We start from the raw sequence: 21,182 nt of genomic DNA on the forward strand, positions 1-21,182 counted from the left end.
AATGGGTAGAGTTTCTTTTTTAAACTCTACTTCTTAGTTTATTTCACTTACTTGAGGTCTAGCTTTTGAATTTATTTCTGAAGTGAGACTTGCTATAGAATAAACTAAATTACTCCCCACAAAGAAATTTTCCTTCCTTAATTTCTTATTTTATATTTGAACATTTTTATTGTCATCCTAATGTTTATTTATTTTTAAACAATTTTTATTATTATTATCTTTAAGTAGTTGTACAGAGAAGTTCCCATTCTACAAAACAGTACATGAATGCAAGGTGTCTGACAACATTGTCACCCATCCCTCGTAACCTTTCCCTTCTCACACTTTTTTGTAAAATTTGAGATAGGTGATTACATCTATTTCACATATTTCACAGTACCGTGGAATTGTGATGCGTAAAGTCACAAACACATTTTAACCTTGACAAGGCAAGTTATTGTTATGGTCTAAAGTTTGTTAATTCTATGAGCTTTGACAATCCAAATTATTTTTCCCACCTCAGGTGATGTTTACATTTTTTCCTCTTGCTTAGTGTGGGCTATTCCCTCTTTCCCTCTCATTCCTCCCTTCCCATCACTGTGTTTGGGTTGCTTAGATATTTTTCTTCTATGTCCAGTGCAACTGATGGGCCCCTTTGTTGTAAGTTTTTCCATTTCCCACTTATTCTTGTCCTCCTCCTGGCTTCTTCCATTGCGTGCATATTTCTATTATCTACATGGTCAATAACATGGAGTCATTAATGGTGATACAGCAAAATGAGTGGCTGTCGTTTGTTTCTTGAGCCCTGTTTACTCTGTCATACCTTCTTGCATTTTGGCTTTAGCATCCATGTATCAGGTAGACACTGTGCCATTTGTCTCTTTGTTCTTTGCTTACCTCACTCAAATAATTTGGTCTAGTTCCATCCATTTCCCTGCAAATGCCATCATTTTGTCCTTTCTAATGGCTGCATAGTATTCCATTGTATATAGGTCCCACATTTTTGGGATACACTTTTCAGTAGTGTTTCATCTGGGTTGTTTCCAAATCTTGGCTATTGTGAACAGTGCTGCAATAATCATAGAGGTGTGTGTGTCTTTGTATAGTGGTTCCTCTTGTTCAGAATAGATGTCTAGGAGTGGTATGGCCAGTTCATAGGAGAGGTCGATATTTAGCTTTCTGAGGTACCTCCACCGTGCTTTCCAAAGTGGTTATATTAGTATACATTTCCACCTGTACTGCAGTATTTTTTCTCTTTCTTTACATTCCTTCCAGCATTTGTCAGTGGCTGAATTTAGAATGTGGGCTATTCTGACTGGGGTAAGGTGGTAACTCAGAATTGTTTTTATTTGCATTTGCTTTACAGTCAGGGATGATGAACATTTCTTCATGTGTTACTTTGCCATTTTTATCTCTTCTGAGAAGTCTCTCTTTAGCTCCCTTGCCCATTTCAAGATTGGTTTGTTAGGTTGGTGAAAGGTTAGTTTCTTGAGTTCACCATATATAATGGATATTAGACCCTTGTCTGATATATTGCTGGTAAACATTTTTCCCAATTATTTGGCTTTCTTTCTAGTTAGTTGCTACTTTTTTATCTGTGTATAAAATTTTTATTTTAAGATAGTCCCATTTATCAAGTCATTCTCCAATTTGTTGTGACGCGGGGCATCTGTTCTGGAAGTTCCTGCCTGTGCCTATAAGGTCAAGTGTCTCTCACGCTTGGTCCTGCTGTAGTTTCAGAGTTTCAAGTTGATGTTAAGTTCTTTAATCCATTTTGAGTTGATGTTAGTGCATGGTGAAAGACTAGGGTCCACTTTTAGTTTCTGCATGTGGCCAGTTTTCCCAACACAGGTAGTTGAAGAGATTATGCTTCTTCCACTGTATGTCTTTGGTTCCTTTGTCAAATATCAACTGGCTGTACATATGCAGCTATATTTCTGCGTCCTCTACCCTGTCTCATTGATTTTCATGTCTCTTTTTCTGCCAGTACCACGGTGTCTTTGTTATTATGGCTCTATAATAGAGCTTGAAGTCCTGTATCATAATCCACCCTGTATTCTTTCTTTTACCTAAAATTTTTTTGTTTATGCTATGTCCTTTGTTGTTCCATATGAACTTTTGGACTATTGTCTCTATTTCAGTAAAGTAGGTCATTGGAATTTTAATGGGTATTGCATTGAATGTGTTTATTAATTTTGGCAGATTAGCTATTTTCACCATATTAATTCTGCCTATCCAGGACCATGGGAAGTCTTTCCATTTCCTGGTATCCTCTAAGGTTCCTTTCTTTAGGCTTTTATAGTTTTCATGAAATAGAACCTTTCAATCTTTGGTTAGGAATTTCTAGATACTTTTTTTTGAGGTTATTGTGAATGGGGTTGTTTCCTTGATTTCCGTTTCTGCTTGGACATTGTTGCTGTATAGAAAGGCGACTGATTTTTGTGAGTTAATTTTGTATCCTGCTACTTTGCCAAATTGGTTTAAAAGCTCTAAGAGTTTGGGGATGGAGCTTTAGGGATCGTGAATTTATAAAATAATGCCATCTGCAAAAAGAGGTACTTGATCTTCTTCCTCTCCTATGTGGATCGATCTTTTTCCTCTCATATGTGGATCTTTTTAATGTATTTTTCTTGCCTCATTGCTCTGGCTGAGAATTCCAGAACTATATTGAAGAGGAGTGGAGAGAGTGGGCATCCTTGCTTTGTTCCTGTTTTTAAGGGAATTGCTTATAGTTTTTCCCCATTAAGTATAATATTGGCCTTTGATCTGCTATGTAAGGCTTCTATTGTCTTATGAAATATTCCTACTATTCATATTTTTTTCCAGATCTTTTAACATGAATGAATGCTGAATGTAATCAAAAACCCTTTCCGCATCAATGGGGATAATCATCTGGTTCTTGACCTTGGATCCGATGGTGTGATGGATTACATTTATTGACTTACATGTTAAACCATCTCTGCATCTCTGGGATGAAGCCTACTTGGTCATAATGTATGATTTTTTGATATGTTTCTGGATTCTGTTGGCTGCAATTTTATCAAGGAGCTTTGCATCTGTCTTAATCAAAGAGGTTGGTTTGTAGTTCTTTTTTAGGGTGTCTTTGCCTTGTTTTGGGATGAATGTGCTATTGGCTTAACAGAATGATCTAGGATTACTCCCTCTGTTTCTATTTCTCTGATGATCTTGAGGAGTATGGGTATTAGTTCCTCGTTAAAGGCCTTATAGAATTCTGTAGTGAATCCATTAGGTCCTGGGATTTTCCTATTAGAAGATTTCTGATTACTTCTACTATCTCATTGTAGGCTATTGACAAGTTTTATTGATTTATTTCTTCTTGGTTCTGTTTGGGCAATTTGTATTTCTTTTTTTTCAGGCAGGAAAAGAAGTTTATTTACTGAATTGCTGCCCCCACCATGCATGGTGGAGAAGCATGGCTGAAAAGGAAGGGGGGCGACCCACCTCTGGGCCAAGACTTATCTAGGCCAGGGACAGGAAGAGGTGTGGCTAGGTGGGGGAAATGTGTGGCCACACTGGATGTGACCTCAGGATCTTGGACCCTCCTAAGGTCAGATGGGAGGCATGTGGCCAGACGTGGCCCAGGATGTGACTTCCAGGTCTGCCAGTTACCTATTTAACAGATGCTGGGCAGAAACTTAGCCAAAATGGAAGGAGGTGTCCCTGTTCAGAACTGACATTCCAGCCTTTTAATAATTATGAAAAAGGATGAACATTGTCTCTGGCTACTTCTTGTTTGCAAGGGCCATCAACAGTAGGGGTAAAAGGCTGAGTTGTGGTCCCCTCTGGGCGAAGGAAGCAGGCAACAGCTGTCACTTGGGCATTGAGTCCTTAGATGAAGTCTGGAGTCTTGGATCAAGTCTGGAGTAGTCTCATGAGGCATTGAGGGACTGAAAAAAGTACTAGAGAGCAAATAAATGACAAGAGGAAGGACTTGGGGCTGAAAATGTTGGTAGAAATGTCCCTAGCTACTTCTGACATCTGGTGACTAGGTAGAGAAGACAAGTGACAAAGGAAAGAATATAAATTCCTGTCCAATTGAAAGTTAGACAGCAAGGAACATTAGATGGGAAGCCTTCTTACTTCTATTGATCTCCTGGCTCTGGTTTATTTTGAAAGGGGAGGCACAAAGTGGCTGATGTGCTATCATCTCCTCTTATTCCTCTCCATGTTCTCTTGTTCCCCAGACTGGCCGAGTCTAGGTGCTCATTGCTCGAATAGTTTGTCCCAGCTGGTATTCAAGAGGTTTGTACTTAATTCCTGGACACTGTCCCTGAGCACTTCTGCTTAAGGCTAACACACTACCACTTTGAGTTATAGTACCTCTTGCAGTGTTTGCAGGTTAGAGATAAGAGGCTCGAGCCATACTTCCAGCCTTTCTTTGCAGGTTAGTTGGATGATGGAGTCTGAGGGATTTTTTGGCCTGGGCTGGCTTTGAACTGCAATCTTTGCCACAAAAGCCCTTTGTTATTTCCAATTAAAGCAACAAGGAGATCAAATAGAATAAGTAGGGCTTACCTGGCCCTTATCAAGAATTGACCAAATAATCTGCAATGACAAACCTCGTTAGACGTGAGAATCTTAGCACAGATATACCCAATATTTTAGAATCACTTAGTACCAAACTACACAACACAAAACAAAAAAGGCAAAACTCAAAACTTAAAATTTTTGACAAAAATATTTAGATATCTCTGCTAACAAATCACATCAGATGGTTGGGCATCAGTTACCAGGGTCTGTGAAAAGAGCAACTTGTTAGCAAGGCACATTAGAAATAGATGAATGGAGGAGTAGTAAGCTTGGTGGAAGGGTACAGAATGGATGGGGCCAAACCCTTAACCCACCATGTGGCCAAGATGGCAAACTCAAGATGGCAAATTTCTGAAAAAATGCAAAGAAAATCTTAACAAAAAATCAAGCCTAGTTTGGCTAGCTTTTATGAGGGAATTAGAGGGGGTCCCCAGGACCCAGCCCATGTAGCATTCTTCAGGGCACAATCCAAAATGTTGTAGAAAAGAAAGGGAGAGATATGGAAAGTTGGACATGAATGGCAGAGAGCAAAAGGGGGCCTGAAAGTAAACAGACTTCGACCATGTACCATTGCAGAGGCAAAAATTGTCCAAATCTGACAGCAGCATAAAAATATTATATGTCCCGTCTATCCAGGGAGTGAAGGAAGCATTTCAGAGGGGTTTCACAGGTCAGGCATGGCTCGCAGCACCCTAATATATGTGTAGGACAGTCAGTCTGGTGAATGAAGGAGAGCTGACTAGGCAGAAGTGGCGTCCCGACTTTCCCAGAACTCTCTAGAAAGAAATGTCCAAGCCCCCAAAACAAGCATCTTCGGATCCAGAGTGACAAGCCTTTCGGCTAAAGGCCAAAGGAGGTCTTAAGCATGGCGCCACATCTGAACAGAGATTGAGAAACAGAGAGCCATAGAGACTAGTTTACTCACCACAGTAGAGAAGTGGTGTGGACGTGGATGTCAAGGCCAGCAGTGGTATTGGTGAAAAGTCTCATGTGGTGTCTCAAGGCAGTTTGGTTTGCAGAAAAAAAGGGTGGTTAGGAAATTCTAACATTTCCAACTCAAAAACCCCATCCTAGACAGAGCACCATATGTAAGGTATGTTGAATAGGTAGGTTTCATTAGATAGCTGATGAAGAGAACACCACATGCTATTCAGGCAGGAAAAGAAGTTTATGTACTGAACTTCTGCCCCCACCATACATGGTGGAGAAGCATGGCTGAAAAGGAAAGGGGGAAATAACAATTTGTATTTTTGTAAAAATTCAGCTGTCTCTGTTAGGTTTTCCTTCCTTTGTGAGTAGAGTCTGGAATTATTTCTTTATGATTATTTGGATGTCTTGCATGTTTGATGTAATTTTCCCTTTGGCATCTCTGATATTATTGATTTGGGTCTCCTCTCCTATTTTGTTGCTCTTGCCAGTGGTCCATCAGTTTTATTGATTTTTTTTAAAAAAACAGCTTTTTGTTTTATTAATTTTACTTATAATTTTCTTAGTCTCTCATTAATTTCAGTTCTTATTTCGGTTATCTCTTTCTGTCTAGCAATTTTAGGTTCAACTTTTTTTGTTTCTCTAGCAGTTTTATTTGTATCATAAGATTGTTTAATCGGTCTATGTTTTCTTGGTGTGCACACAGAGAACAATAAATTTGCCCCTTAGGACTGCTTTTGCTGTGTCCCATAGGTTTCTTTGTGATGTATCTTCATTGTCATTGAATTGTAGGAACTTTTAAATTTCTTCTTTATTTTCTTCTGTGACCCATGTATTGTTCAATAGAGTGCTGTTTAATGTCCATGTGTTTAAGTTTTTTCTACTTTATGCCTTGTTATTGAGAACTAGTTTGATTCCACTATGGTCAGATAGAATACAGGATATTATGTCGATCCTCTTGTATTTTCCTAAATTCCTTGTATGAACTAAGAAATTATCTATTTTAGAAAAAGTTAGGGGGTTGGAAAGAAAAAGACCCTGCTTGTGTGAATGCTTATAATTATAGCTACTCAGGAGGCTCAGATCTGTGTATTCAGGTTCAAAGCCAGCCCAGGCAGGAAAGTTCATGAGGATTTTCTGGGGTTGTTGTTCAGCACCACACCCTGACTCAAGTCGGGATGTTCACCACCTTTGCCACCATGGGCTGGACTGGACTTCTTATACAAGCCAGTTTGGAGAGGTGCTGCACCCCACTAAGGGTCCAGAGTCATTTGCTGCTCCTGTCGATGCCGCTGCTGCTGCCTCCGAAGCTGCTGCCGCAGCTGTTGCCACTACCCCAGCTGCTGCCACTGCAGGATCAGCTGGGCCACTTATGCAAGGAAGGCACCAGAGCACGAGTCAGGTGTTAACCACTGCTGCTGCCTCGGGCTAGGCTGGGCTGCTGATGCGAACCAGTATGGAGAGGCACAAACTGCCATGGGTCTGGAGTTGTTCACTGCAGTTGTCCCCGCCCCAGGCACCGCTGCCTCCCTGGGCTGGTCTGGGATGTTCCTGTGGCTAGTGCCAAGAGGCATTGTGCCCAGAGTCTGGGTGGTTTCCTGCCACTGCCAGCTGCCACTGCTGCTCCAGGTTAGGCTAGGATGTTTACACCAGCAGGACAGAGGTGCCATGCTGTGAGTCTAGGGATGTTCGCCACTGCTGACAGCTACTGCTGCTCCTGACTGGATTGGGCTGATTGCATCAGCCAGGCAGAGGTGCTGTGCCAGGGAGGGTGAAGGGAGTCTTTGTGCTGGCTCTGCCTTCTGAGATTTCTATTTGTATTCTCTTGGTTGGCACTGGCTCTTGGGAGTCTTCTGGGAGCCTTGGGATGCTTGCGAGTGTGTTGTCCTCTGAAGGTCCAGAGCCGGGCCACTTAAGCAGCCTGGTAAGAAGCCCTGCCACTTAAGCTGCTCAGTGTGGAGCCCCTTCAACAACAAGGGGTGTGGGAAGGGTCTTCCCACTTTAATGTCTATGTAAGTTTTTCCCTTTTCTTTTTTCTCTTCCTGTAGCTCTCTGAGTAATCGCCCTTTTTCTGGTGGGTCACTTGGAGAAACAGAGCATTGAAATCTGTATTTGGTTAGAGAGGGCTGTGGTGTTTCCCTGCTTTTCCATCGCCATCTTGACCCCTGCCACTCCTACTCCAGTGGAGTCTGCTTAGCCTGGGAAACCTGCTTTCAGATCTGAGAATGGGGCTTCAAAGAGGCCTACCTCCTGGAAAAGGCTGGCAAGCCCCTGGGAAAGATGTGTAGCTGTTTTTCTTTTCTTCACTGTATAGGAGTGCCTATTAATCTTTTACTGTTCCTGCTTCTTGTTGTACTTACTCATGCTCAACGTTCACTTATTCAAGGCTCTTTCTTTTTTTTTTTTAAATATAATTTAATTTTTTTTGTGAACATACTGTACAGAGGAGTTACAGTTACATGGGCAGGATAATGCGTACATTTCTTACCAAGCATTGCAGCCTCCTCCTTTGTTTACCCTTCACATCCCTTCCCAGCCTCCCCCCTCCACCCCTAATCCCAATCCTTCTCCTTCCCACCCTTCTCCCCCTTCCCCCCCCCCCCCCCCCCGCACCAACGTTGTAAAGCTCGTTTTGGACATGACAACTTGTACTTCTCATTGTTGCAACAGGTCCACCTGTATCCTTAAACAACTGGTTTTTCCCCATCTCCTACACAAGTTATACTGACATCAAATATAGTGAAAGCAGGGGTTATACTGTGGGGGAGGGACACACAAAGCAACAAAGAGATAATCTTATAAATGTGTTAGAAACACATGCATGAAAGAAAAAAAAAACATTAAAATACACATCTAAGGGTTCATTTTCCTGACATCACATTATCTGACCTTTTCCGCTTGACTCATACATATACTAGATATTACAAATAAGGGAAACCATGGGACCTACGTTTCTTTGGGCCTGGCTTACTTCACTTAATATAATTTTTTCCAAGTTTTTCCATTTCCTAACAAATGGGGCAATGTCATTCTTTCTGATGGAGGCATAGAATTCCATTGTGCATATATACCACATTTTCTTGATCCATTCATCTACTGAGGGGCATCTGGGTTGGTTCCATATCTTAGCTATGGTAAATAATGCTGCAATAAACATAGTTGTGCTGGTAGCTTTAGTGTGGTCTTGTTTGTAAACATTAGGGTAAATGCCCAAAAGTGGGATTGCTGGGTCATAGGGGAGCTCTATGTGAAGTCTTTTGAGGAACCTCCATACTGCTTTCCAAAGTGGTTGAACAAGTTTACATTCCCACCAACAATGAAGTAAGGTTCCTTTCTGTCCACATCCCCTCCAGCATCTGTTGTTGTTAGAGTTCTTGATTTTTGCCGTTCTAACTGGAGTGAGGTGATATCTCAATGTTGTTTTGATTTGCATTTCTTTTATGGCTAGGGATGTTGAAAATTTCTTCATGTGTCTATTGGCCATCCTTCTTTCTTCTTCAGAGAAGTTTCTCTTTAAGTCTTTCGCCCACTTATTTATTGGGCAGTTGTTTCTTTGAGGATTTGTTGTTGGGGGGTTTAATTTTTTGAGTTCCAAGTATATTTTAGATATGAGACCCTTGTCCGTTGTATGGCTAGTAAAGATCTTCTCCCAATCCATGGGTTTTCTATTGATCTTGCTAGCTATGTCATTTGCCATGCAGAAGCTCTGCAACTTTATGCAATCCCATTTGTCCAATCTTTCTTTAATTTGTTGTGTTTCCGGGTCTCTATTCAGAAAATTTCGGCCTGAGCCAAGGAGACCTAGGGTTTCTCCTATTCCATCCTGTAATGTTTTCAGAGTGTCTGCTTTGAGTTCAAGGTCTTTGATCCATTTGGAGTTGATTCTGGTGCAGGGTGATATATAAAGATCTAGCTTAAGTTTTCTACATGTAGTTAACCAATTTTGCCAGCACCATTTATTGAAGAGGTTGTCTTTCTTCCATTCTATTGTTTTAGATCCCTTATCGCAGATTAGATGGCTATAGGTCTGTAGGTTCATTTCTGGGTTTTCAATTCTATTCCATTGGTCCTGAGGTCTGTTCTTATGCCAATACCAAGCTGTTTTGATTACTATGGCTTTATAGTAGAGTTTGAAGTTTGGTATTGATATTCCTCCAGCAGTGTTCTTTCCATTCAGGAGCGTTTTTGCTATTTGGGGTCTTTTATTGTTCCATATGAATTTTTGGATTGCCTCTTCTATTTCCTTGAAGAATGAGGTTGGAATTTGGATAGGTATTGAGTTGAATTTGTAGATAGCCTTGGGAAGTATTGCCATTTTCACGATGTTAATCTTTCCAATCCAGGAGCATGGGAGGTTTTGCCATTTTTTAAGTTCTGTGTTGATTTCCTTTTTCAAGATTTTAAAGTATTCATCATAGAGGTCCTTCACTTCTTTAGTTAAGTTAATTCCTAGGTATTTTATTTTTTGTGGGGCTATTACAAATGGAGTTGCTTTCGTAATTTCAGCCACACTTTTCTCATTGTTGGCATACAGAAAAGCCATTGATTTTTGGGGGTTAATTTTATAACCTGCTACTTTGCCGAAGTTTTGAATCAGCTTGAGTAATTTGGGAGTGGAGTCTATGGGATTCTTTAAATACAAGATCATGTCATCTGCAAAGAGGGAGAGTTTTATTTCTTCTTTCCCTATTTGGATCCCCTTTATGTCTGCATCTTGTCTTATTGCTGTAGCTAGGCATTCTAATACTAGATTGAAGAGAAGTGGAGAGAGTGGGCATCCTTGTCTTGTTCCTGAGTTAAGAGGAAATGGCTTTAGTTTTTCACCATTGAGTATAATGCTGGCTGTAGGTTTGTCTTAAACAGCCTTTATTGTATTGAGGAATGTTCCATGGATTCCTAATTTTTCCAAAACCTTCATCATAAAGGGGTGTTGGATCTTGTCGAATGCTTTTTCTGCATCTATTGAGATAACCATGTGGTTCTTATTCTTGCTCCTGTTGATGTGATGAATAATATTAATTGATTTGCGTATATTGAACCAGCTTTGCATCCCTGAAATGAATCCTGTTTGATCGTGGTGTATGATTTTTTGGATGAATTGTTGAAGTCGATTGGCCAAAATTTTGTTGAGAAGTTTTGCATCAATGTTCATCAAAGAAATGGGTCTATAGTTCTCTTTCTTTGATGAGTCCCTGCCTGGTTTTGGGATGAGGGTTATGATGGCTTCATAGAATGTGTTCGGTAGTGAGCTTTCTCTTTCAATTTCATTGAAGAGTTGGAGGAGTTCAAGGCTCTTTCTTAAAAGTGTTGATGACTCCAACATCTAATGAGTGTCCTGAAAATATGAATAACTTACCAGAGTTAAGTGCTACCCTGAAAGCCCTTCTTACGGAGGCTAGTAGACAAGTCATAAGTAAATATTGAAGTATTGGGGGTTCATGACATCACTTCAGCAGACGGAATTGTTTGTAAGAGATTTACAAGAAGCTGTAGGCACAGCTAGAGCAGAAAGAGTGTATGGCTACTGGAGACTTTCCTTTAATCCTAAAGCATATACAATAGACTCATATAGATATCCTGTAGATAAGAAAGATGTAGAGGGATATTTAGGCCAAAAGCTAAATAAGATTCCTAAAAGATTGGTAGATGAAAGGTGGCAATGGCTTATTAGAGGAAAATGGTGGGATCCTCCATTATCTAGAGGACCCCAAAGACTTCCCCCAGATCCATATCGTTTTACAGGTGTGTATGATAAGCATGGCAATGTTGGGAAAACTACTTAGGAGAAAGAACTTCCTATTACTCTCTTTCATTTACTGATAGACTTGCTAGATCTTGGCCTCTTTGGTGCTTACTATTAAAGAAGGAACAAGAAAGATCTTATGAGACAGTTAAGGCCTCTATAGAGAAGAGTAAACGATTATGTGAAAGGGTTACAGAAAAGACACTATGAGCTTAAATTTGATATATGGCCAGATTTAACTAAGTATACTGAATATCATGACTTTTGGTCACAAATTGGGGACCTTCTAAAGAATGGCAAAGAAGCACAATTGCTTAGAAAAGATTTAAAATGCATAAAGTACAAAACTAAACAAAAGTAATAATAAAGTACTAGAGTTCATGCCTTTCTGTTCAGCACCTTGCCCATATGCTCTGGGTAATGGTTAATAGGTGATAAAGATCGAAACCAATTGTATTTCTTAAAAATAGAGGTAAAGCTGAAAACAAGTGCCTATCATCATAACTCGTCATCCAACAAACAAGATCAGCTGGTGACCACCCAAGAACGAAGCCTTGCAGCAAGATTGTGTCACCTTTTACCCTTTCTCATGGAGACTTTTGCTATAAAAGCTTGTTATCCTCTGCATTAAACGCACTTGGCATTCACTCCTCTTGTGTGTGAGTTGTCTGTTTGCCATCTCCCCACCTATTCCAGTTCCTCCACTAGGTGTCCTCCTTCGTCCCGACAGAGCCCTCCCCTTCAGGTGGAGTTTTTCTTAGGCGACCTCTGGGCCTTGGTTACCAAAGGATAGGTACATAAAAGAATATGTTGTAAAGCCTGCAGATTGTAGTTCGACATTTCTGTTAATATAGCCTTTCCAAGTTTAGCAATCAAAGGGGGTGGTCTACCCTAAAGTATTTCAAAGGGATTAAATCCTTTAATATAAGGGCTACATATTGCTCGAAGGAGAGCAAAGTTCAGGAGGCTTACCTACCCATGGCCAATCACTGTATTTAATTTAGTTAATGTTTCCTTTAAGGTCATATTCATTCTTTCTAGTCCCTTGAACTCTCAGATCTATAAATGGATTGTAACTTCCAATTTATTCCTAGGGTGTTAGTTAATAATTGAGAACTTAGGCCCTGAATGAAGGGGCATCTTTGGACCCCATAGCTAAAGGTAAGCCAAATCAAGAAATTATCACATGCCTCAGCTCAGCCTGAAAAAGTGTCCACAATTAGTAACAGATACCAATAACCATACTTTCCAGGCTTTACCTCGGTGAAGCCCACTTTCCCAAATTCACCATCTGAGGTTCCTCACATATGAATTGTTTCAATATGTTCCAGCTTTTCAGCATTTACCTGTTGGAAATTACCTACAAACATTACAAAGGATTGTCAAACTGAGGCCCCACTGGTTTTCGAACAGTTATAGGCAGTGGCCTGGGGCAATTTACCAGGATGCAAATATCTACATGTAAACTGACAGAAAGCTTAAGCCTGTATACATTTTTCACAAGGTCAGTGTCAACACTTGCACACTTATTACAACTGTTTTTGCTTCTTCCTTTAATATTAACTAGTAGCTCTAAAGACCCCACTGGTTTTAGAGTGGTCTCCCAAGCTACCTGATCAGCTAGATGTTTCCCTGTATCTTAGGGTCTCTAGTTTAACTCCTGTATAGAACTCTGAACCTTGGAGACTTCTTCTATTTTATTCTGCTCCTTTTCTTTCAAACTTGCTTTCATGATCTTACTCTCCTTCTCAATGTGCTCCTTAACCTGCAAGTATTTTGACAAGGTCACAGGAGCGTTCCTTTGACTGGCCAACTGCTGCTCCTTCTCACATGACCTTTTCTTGCTCTTCAACTCCTCCCTTAAGTTCACAAATGTGCTATTGAGAGGTATTTTTTCCCACCTCCATCTGTTCCATTGGGACTCGATGCTTCTGCATTACATTTAGGGTGAAGGTCTCAGCAGTCTTTTTGGCCTTTTACTCTAGTATTTTCTCTTTCTGGTTTTCCACTTCAGTGTAATTTTTTGACAGATCTTTCAAATGTTTGTTTAGCTTTTCTGTTTTTCTTCCCAATGCTCTTTCCCTTTCCCCGGCATTCTCTATCAGAGCATGCGGTCCTTTAAATCTTTCTGAAGAGTAACAATCTCTTTCTTCAGCCTGATATTTTCCTGTTCACTTTTCTTGGCCTGATCTTCTATGACAGAGCACTTCCCTGTCTTCTCTGCTAACTACTCTTTCCTTCTTTCTCTGTTGCCTTGAATTTCTGGTGACATCCTTCAATGCTAATAATCAACATGTACTTCACCATAATACATTCTTTTATCAGGTCCAGCTCCTTTTTCATGGCTATGATTTCATAATGCAGCATCAAGATCTTTCCTTGGCCTCACTTGTGGTTAGCAAGGATGGCGGCATTGCTGTCCTGTGCTTCTGTTGGCCTCTGACCTGTAGTCTCCTAATTCGCCTCATGCTCATCCAGGCTAATGTACTTGAATTTCATTTGATTCTGAGTGTTTTCTAGGTTCCTTTTGAGGATTTTCTTCTCATTTTTGACTCGCACAAGTTCCTAATTTATATTTTCAAATCTTTTCTTCATGTTAAATAATTCTGTTTTCTCCTGTGTGCTCTATGTGGTTTTTAACCTCTTGGTGGGTTATGGCTGGCACCTATGGGAGATTCAATCTTTTATAAGCCTGTGTTTTGAGTTAGAAGTGGGTGAATTTTTTCTTTACCACATTTCTTCTTAAGTTCAGAGGGCAGCTTTTTAAATTGAACACAGTTGGAATTCGGGACCCCAAGCTCCTTTGCATGTTTCTCCAGAGATATGAATACATTTTCCAGGTGGTTAATGTGATTACTTACTTGTCATTTTCTGTCTTTCTCCTCCTTGGACATTCCTTTTCCCAATGTCCATTTTGCTTGCAATAAGCACACTGGTTTAATCCTAGAGGTTCCCTACTGCCATTTTCAAATGAATTTTACTGTCTTTGCCAAAGGTTTCTTGATCCCTATTCTGGTGCTCCTACCAAAATTCAAACTCCCTTCTTAGACTCTTTTTTTCCAGGTTATCTCTGTTATCAAACACCCACTGGGCAACCATTTCCAACTTAAAATACACCTTTCCCTCAAAACCTTGAAACTTTTGAAGATTTCTTCTAATATCTTTGCCTGACTGGGTAACAAAGGCCATGTGTAGGGATCTTTGATTCTCCAGGGCTTCAAGATCTATAGGCCTATAGGTCCTATAGGCTTCTGGGAGAAGTTCCAGAAAAGAATTAGAGTACTCACTGGGGAACTGTCCCATCTCACTCAACTTAGATTGATGATTTGGCTTTCTAGCCACTGTGGTATCCCTGCTAACCGAACCTGGCAATTATTGGTAAACACCTCCATACCTCGATCGCTGTTAGTCTCAGCCTGAGTAAATCTCTGGAAAGATTTGTTCCAAATGGTCTGGTTCAATAGTGGGGCTACTGTGTGTTCCAAGGACCAACTTTAAGTCACTGAGCAGGATTCATTCCCTCTCCTACCAGGTGAAACACACCTGTAAAATTTGCTGACCCTCATCCCAGATGTGCTTGTGTGTGAAAATTACTGCCTCTAATGATTTAATGAGCTCCTGGTTTTATTTTTTCTGAAAAGGATGGATTTTGCTGTTTCCAGTTATACAGGTCACTAGTTGTAAAGGGAAAATATATTAGAAAGGGGGCCTGCCCACCATGTCTTCCATGTTCCTGTCTCTAGGATAATAAGGGTAACATATCACATTGTAACACCTCAGGCTGGTACAAGTAATCACTTTTGGTATGGGAGGACTTTAGATTAGATGTGCTGATGGCAAAGAATAGGAGAGAGAGTACATCAGTGCATCTTCCTCTGAAGGATTCTGTAAACCTGGGGGAGAATATTTTTTGGATATGACAACTTTAGGCCTGTTCTCCCATCCTGAGAAAAGGAGTAAACAGAGGTGCATACAGGACACAGATAGAACTATCATCATACACACACAGACCAAGAGCCACAGACACTTAACTCACATGTCCCACACCACTCAATTTTGACCTCTACAGAGATCCGAGATGACAGAGAGAACATCCCAGATTGCCTCTTGAGGATGCTGCAGATGACCTCTGGAGGATTTCATATATATCCTCCCTAGGAGGCCCTAGATGACCTCTCACGGAGGTTCCAAATGGCTTCCCAAGGTAGTGTCAGATGACCTCCAAATGAGGCCCCAGATGTCCTCTCAATAAGGCTGAGATTACCGCTTGAGTAGCTCCCAGAAGGCCACTCAAGGAGGCAACATATGAACTCCAGAGGAGGTTCCAGATAACCCTCTTGAGAAAGCGACAGATGACTTCCAGAGAAGGTCCTATATAGCTTCCCAAGGAAGTCCTATATGACGTCTGAAGACAGTCAGATTTTTCATCATGGTAACCCGAGATGACCTCCCAAAGAAGCTCCACATGACCTCAGGAGGTCGTCCTAAGTTGGCAATTAACGAATCCCCAATGACTACTTTTGAATAGGTCTCAGGTGGCCTCCTGAGGAAGCCCCAGATGACCTCTGGAGAAATTCCAAGATGGCCACTGGAGAAGGCCCAAGATGACCTCCAGGGTAGGTCTTAGATAGCTTCTCAAGGAAGTTGCAGATGCAGTGTTGATGATGTTCCAGATGGCTTCCCAAGGAAGCCCTACATGACCTCTCAAGGAGGTTCCAGATGGTTTCCCAAGGAAGCCACAAATGACCTCTAGAGGGGGTTCCAAAAACAGGCTGGCAAGCTTGCCCAGACGCACCCCTAAAGGTACCTACATGATTTTTGTCCATGTTTGTCCTCTGGAGACAAACACTCGAGGCCCTGAAGGCTGACACTCTCACCTATGGGGAATTTTCCCTGGGCCAAGGCCTGATGCCATCCAAACGGATTAATCTCCATGGGGTCTCCAAAAATTAGGACCTCTAGTGTTCAAGAGAATCCATCGAGACACATTTAATATAATAAATGTTCTCCAAACCACCAACCCCCAAAATTATGATATCCAAAGCTCCAAACATCAAAGGGCAAGCCTTTTTGTCCCCTTCCCTTTGTCTCTCCATCGCTACAGACCTATACTTCCTTTGAAGTCTTTCTCTTTTTCCTTTCTACCAGTTCCTTCTTCTCTTCAGGCCTCTCTACTCTCCACAGGCCTGAACTGCTTTGCCTGGGTCGTCAGTTGCCATCCTTCACCTCCTGCTCTCCCTCAACTTTCTCTCCTCTCAGGCCTTTCCCCTTCTTCTATCACACCACTTCCTTCCTTCCAGAACTTTTCAATTTTATCTCCCTTCCATTGCTCTGAACAAGCAGCATATATAAAGTCTGTAGCCTTTCTCCACTCCAACTGCCAACAGTTTTCTACTGTAACATCCAAAACTCCCCACAGCCCAATCACTTCTTAACAGCTCAACACTTGGTGGTTAATGTACCAGCCCCTCCCACAGAATGCCCTGTCCTTTCCAGCTGGCCAGGAGATGGGGCCAGGCTGATTCTTGGACCCTTTAGATTATCAGGACCCTACTGATTATTACAGTATCCTCCTTGTGAACTAGTAGCAATTGAAATTGGAAATTTGATTGTAATATTGCCAACTCGTTGTGACATCACAAACCCATTTTGACATCATCATTAGCACGACATCACAAACCCATTGTGACAAGATTGTCATTGTGACATCATGATTCCATTGCGACATCTCAAATCTATTATGACCTCTTAGCTCCTTTGAAAAATCACATGCCCTTTTCAACATTACAGTCCCTTTGTCTTCCCATATCCTTGTTCTTAATCAATCACAATTGAGATCAGACATGCCATTGTAACATCAAAAAGTGTTTGTGGTATCCTCAACAGTGTGACATCACATTTTCATTATGAGAGCATCAGCTTATTGTGACATCACCAAACTCAATGACATAATCACATTATGACAACAATTGTCATTGTGACATCATAGACACCTTGTGGATGCCTATTCTGTGATTTCATTGTATTTCAAAAGTGGCATGAGAGTTGATATCAGAAACACATTTTTGTGCCTACATAACCATTTTGACATCATAATCACGTTGTGACATCACAATGCCATTGTGATATAACTAATACCATGTGACATCACAAACCTCTCCTATCCTCATAACTTCTGTGACATGCTGACATTGTGATATCTTAGAAATTTTTGCCCTGATAATTTGTTTCCAACCTCATATTTCATGTATGGCACGAGATATCAGAAATCCACTGTGACATCATGACCATTGTGACATCACACTGACAGATGTCATGAACATCATGTCACATTGTGACATCACAAAAAGTTTTAATGTCACATTTAGTTGGTGATGCCATGCAGGTAAGTGGTCACAGTAGGTCTATGATGTCACAATTGGTTGGTGATATCCAAATGGCATAAAGTTTCTGTTGTCATGAAATCACAGAGAATATGAGTTCACAAATGGACTGTGGTATCTCCAAAGGCATGTGTTGTCAAAAATGTGATGAAGTCCTAGGAGGATTGTGATCTCATAGTGTGACACAATGGTCATGATATCTGTCAGTATGATGTCACAATGTTCATGATGTCACAGTGGATTTCTGATATCACATGTCATTACTGAAATATTATGTTTGAAAACAGATTACAAGCTCATAAAGGGCCTAAGACATCACAATTTCAGCACGTCACAAGACTTATGTGTACAGGGCATGTTTTTGATATCACAGTGTGTAAGTGATATCACCATGGCACTGTGATGTCACAGTGATTGTGATGCCATATATTTATGAGATCACAATGATTTTCTGATATCAACCCACATGCCACATTTAAAATAGAATGAAATAGAATAGACATTTACAATGGGTCTATTACCTCATAATGACAATATAATATCATAATGCTATGAGGTCATTCTAAATTGGTGATGTTGCAAGGAGGTGATGGTGTCATAATGAATATATGTTGTCATACTGGTGATGGATTCACAAAGGGTTTGTGATGTTACAATGGCATATATGAATTCAATTGTTATGTGTTCAAATTGAGGGTAAGGGTACACGAAGGGACTGTGATATCACAAATGATTTATGTGTTTTCAAATGTACTTAGGGGTCATGATAGCTTTATGATTCACAGTTGTGATGAGGTCACAATGGGTTTTTGATGCTATAATGATTTTGTAATATCTCAAATACATGTCCAATTTGAATTGGTACTATTTCACAATGTGCACACAAGTTCACAGATGGAGCTTGAATTCCTAAGGGACATGAATTTTTTAAAAATGTTATGAGGTCATATAAGGTTTTTGAAAACACAGTGGGACAGTGATATCAACTTGGCAATGACAATTCACTACATCATGTCAGAATATTGTTTTTGTGTCACAAATAGTTGATGATGGCACATTGGTGATGAAGTCACAAAAGATTGGTGATGTCACAATGTGCTGGCAATGTCACAATGACATGATTGTTTTCAATTGTCTTTAACTTACAATGAGTATAAGAGTTCACAAAGGGACTGTGGTTCCTACAAAAGTATGTGTTGTCGCATATTGAAGTCCTAAAAGTTTTGTGATGTCAGAATTTGACACAATGGTTATGATATCTGGCAGGGTGATGTCACCATGGTCATGATGTCACTGGGAATTTGTGATATCAAATGTCATATGTGAAATCTAATGAGGTCGTCAACATATTATGAGGAAAAAAGGCATGTCACAAAAGTTATCATGACACGATAGGTTTGTGATATCACGGTTTGTTAGTGATATCACAATGGCAATGTGATGTGCAAAGGGACTGTGATGTCACAATGGTTATGAGTTCATGATTTGTTTATGATATGCACCTATATGCCACATTTGAAGTAGAATGAAGTCACAGAAAAGGCATGCATAATGTGTTGATGATATGACGATGACAATGTGAAATTATAATTTTATATACAGTTGTGATGACCTCACAAACTTTTTGATGTTAAAATGTCATGTCTGATTCTCAATTGTCAATATTTCACAGTGGGGTTTGGGTACACAAAGGCACTGTGATGTCAAAAAGCTATGTATTTTTCGAAGGTTATAAGAGGTCATAATAGATTTGGGATGTCGCAATGTGATCCTGGTGTCTAAACAGCAATGTGATGTCACAATGGGTTCATGATGTCAAAGTGGTTTTGAGGTCACAATGGGTTAGTTAGGTCATGAGTTTGTAATATCACAATTATTTGTCCAATTTCAATCACTACTAGTTCACCATCAGGACACTGTAATTACCAGCAGTACCCCTATAATCCACGGGAACAGATAGTCATCATGACCTCCTGGTCTGGACCACCAGAGAGGGGGGGTGCAAGCCGTTGGACTGGGCAGGAAATGCTGCTGAAGAGATAGGATGTTAAGCTCCACATGGTGCGCTGCCAAGAAGTTATTGGGCATGGACATTTGGGAAGTGATGATTGAAAACTGTTATGCAGGAAACATATTTTAGTGGGGGCAGGGTACAGCCTATATATAGGTTGCATGTTCAGAGCAACAGAAGGGGGAAGAAATAGGGGAAAGACCTGGAAGGAAAGAAGTGATGAGACTGCAAGAGGGTAAAGATCTGGGAGGAGAGGAAATTGAGGGAGAACAGGAGGTAAAGGACAGCACCTGGCCACCTGGACAGGGCAGGGAAGGCCTGTCAAGAGTACAGCAACCTGTAGAGAAGAAGGGAATTGTGGAAGGAAAAATGAAAAGACCTGAAATGTAGGACATGTCTGTAGAGAAGGAGGATGAAGAGAAAGGAAAAGCCCTGTCTTTGAAGTGTGGAGCCTTGGAGATGATTATTTTGGAGGTTGATTGTTTGAAGACCAGTTAACAAATGGTTGGGCTGCTCTTTGGAGGTCTGAGGGTTCATGGTTGAGGCTGCAATTAGCTCTGGGCATCCAGCCCAGATCAAGGTAGTCGCTTGTTACAAAATTTATGAAGACAAGACAGGTTTGTGATGTTACATTGCGTTAATGATATCACAATATCAATATGAGGTCACAAAGGGATTGCAATGGCTCAATGGTGATGTGGTCACAATGGGTTTCTATATGCCACATTTGAGATAGAACGAAATCACAGAATAGGCAATCACTTTGTCTCTATGACCTCACAATGAAAATGTAATGTCATAATGCTATGATGTCATTGTCATTTTGGGATGTCACAGTGGGCTGATGGTATCCTAACCACAATGTGATCTCACTCTGTAGATGATGTCACAAAGAGTTTGTAATGGATGGCATGTCTGATGTCAGTTGTCCTTTGTTCATAATGAGGATATGGTTACCCAAAAGAACTGTGGTGTTACAAACACCATGTGCCTTTTCAAAGTGCTAAGAGATCACAACAGGTTTGGGATATCAGAAGGTAATCATGGCAATGTGATGTAACAATGGGTTTGTGATGTCACAGTGGTCATAAGGTCACACTTGGATAGTGATGTCACAATGAATTTGTAATATCACCACTACATGTCCAATTTCATTCTACTAGATCACAATGAAGATACAAGTTCACATAAGGAGCTAGAAGTCAGAAAGGCCATAAATTTTGTAAAATATTATGAGGATATAATAGATTGGTGAAAATGCAAAGGGACAGAGATATCCCATTGGCAATGTGATGTTACCATTACATGAGATAGTATTGTTTTGAAGTCACAAATGGTGATCCATACAGGTGATGTGGTCACATAGGTTTGTGATTTCACAATGGGATGGTGATGTCATAATCTCATGCCAGATCTCTAATTGACAATGATTATATAAGTTCATAAGGGATAATGATGTATCCAAAGGCATATGTTGGCACAAGTGTAATGAGTCTTAAAAGGTTTGTGATATCACAATGTGAATCAGTGGTAATGACATCTGGCAGTGTGATGTCACAGTGGTCATGATGTCACAGTGGATTTCTGA

The sequence above is a fragment of the Dipodomys spectabilis genome, unplaced genomic scaffold, assembly GCF_019054845.1.
Source record: "Dipodomys spectabilis isolate Male_0828 unplaced genomic scaffold, ASM1905484v1 ptg000154l, whole genome shotgun sequence".
Classification (NCBI taxonomy): domain Eukaryota; kingdom Metazoa; phylum Chordata; class Mammalia; order Rodentia; family Heteromyidae; genus Dipodomys; species Dipodomys spectabilis.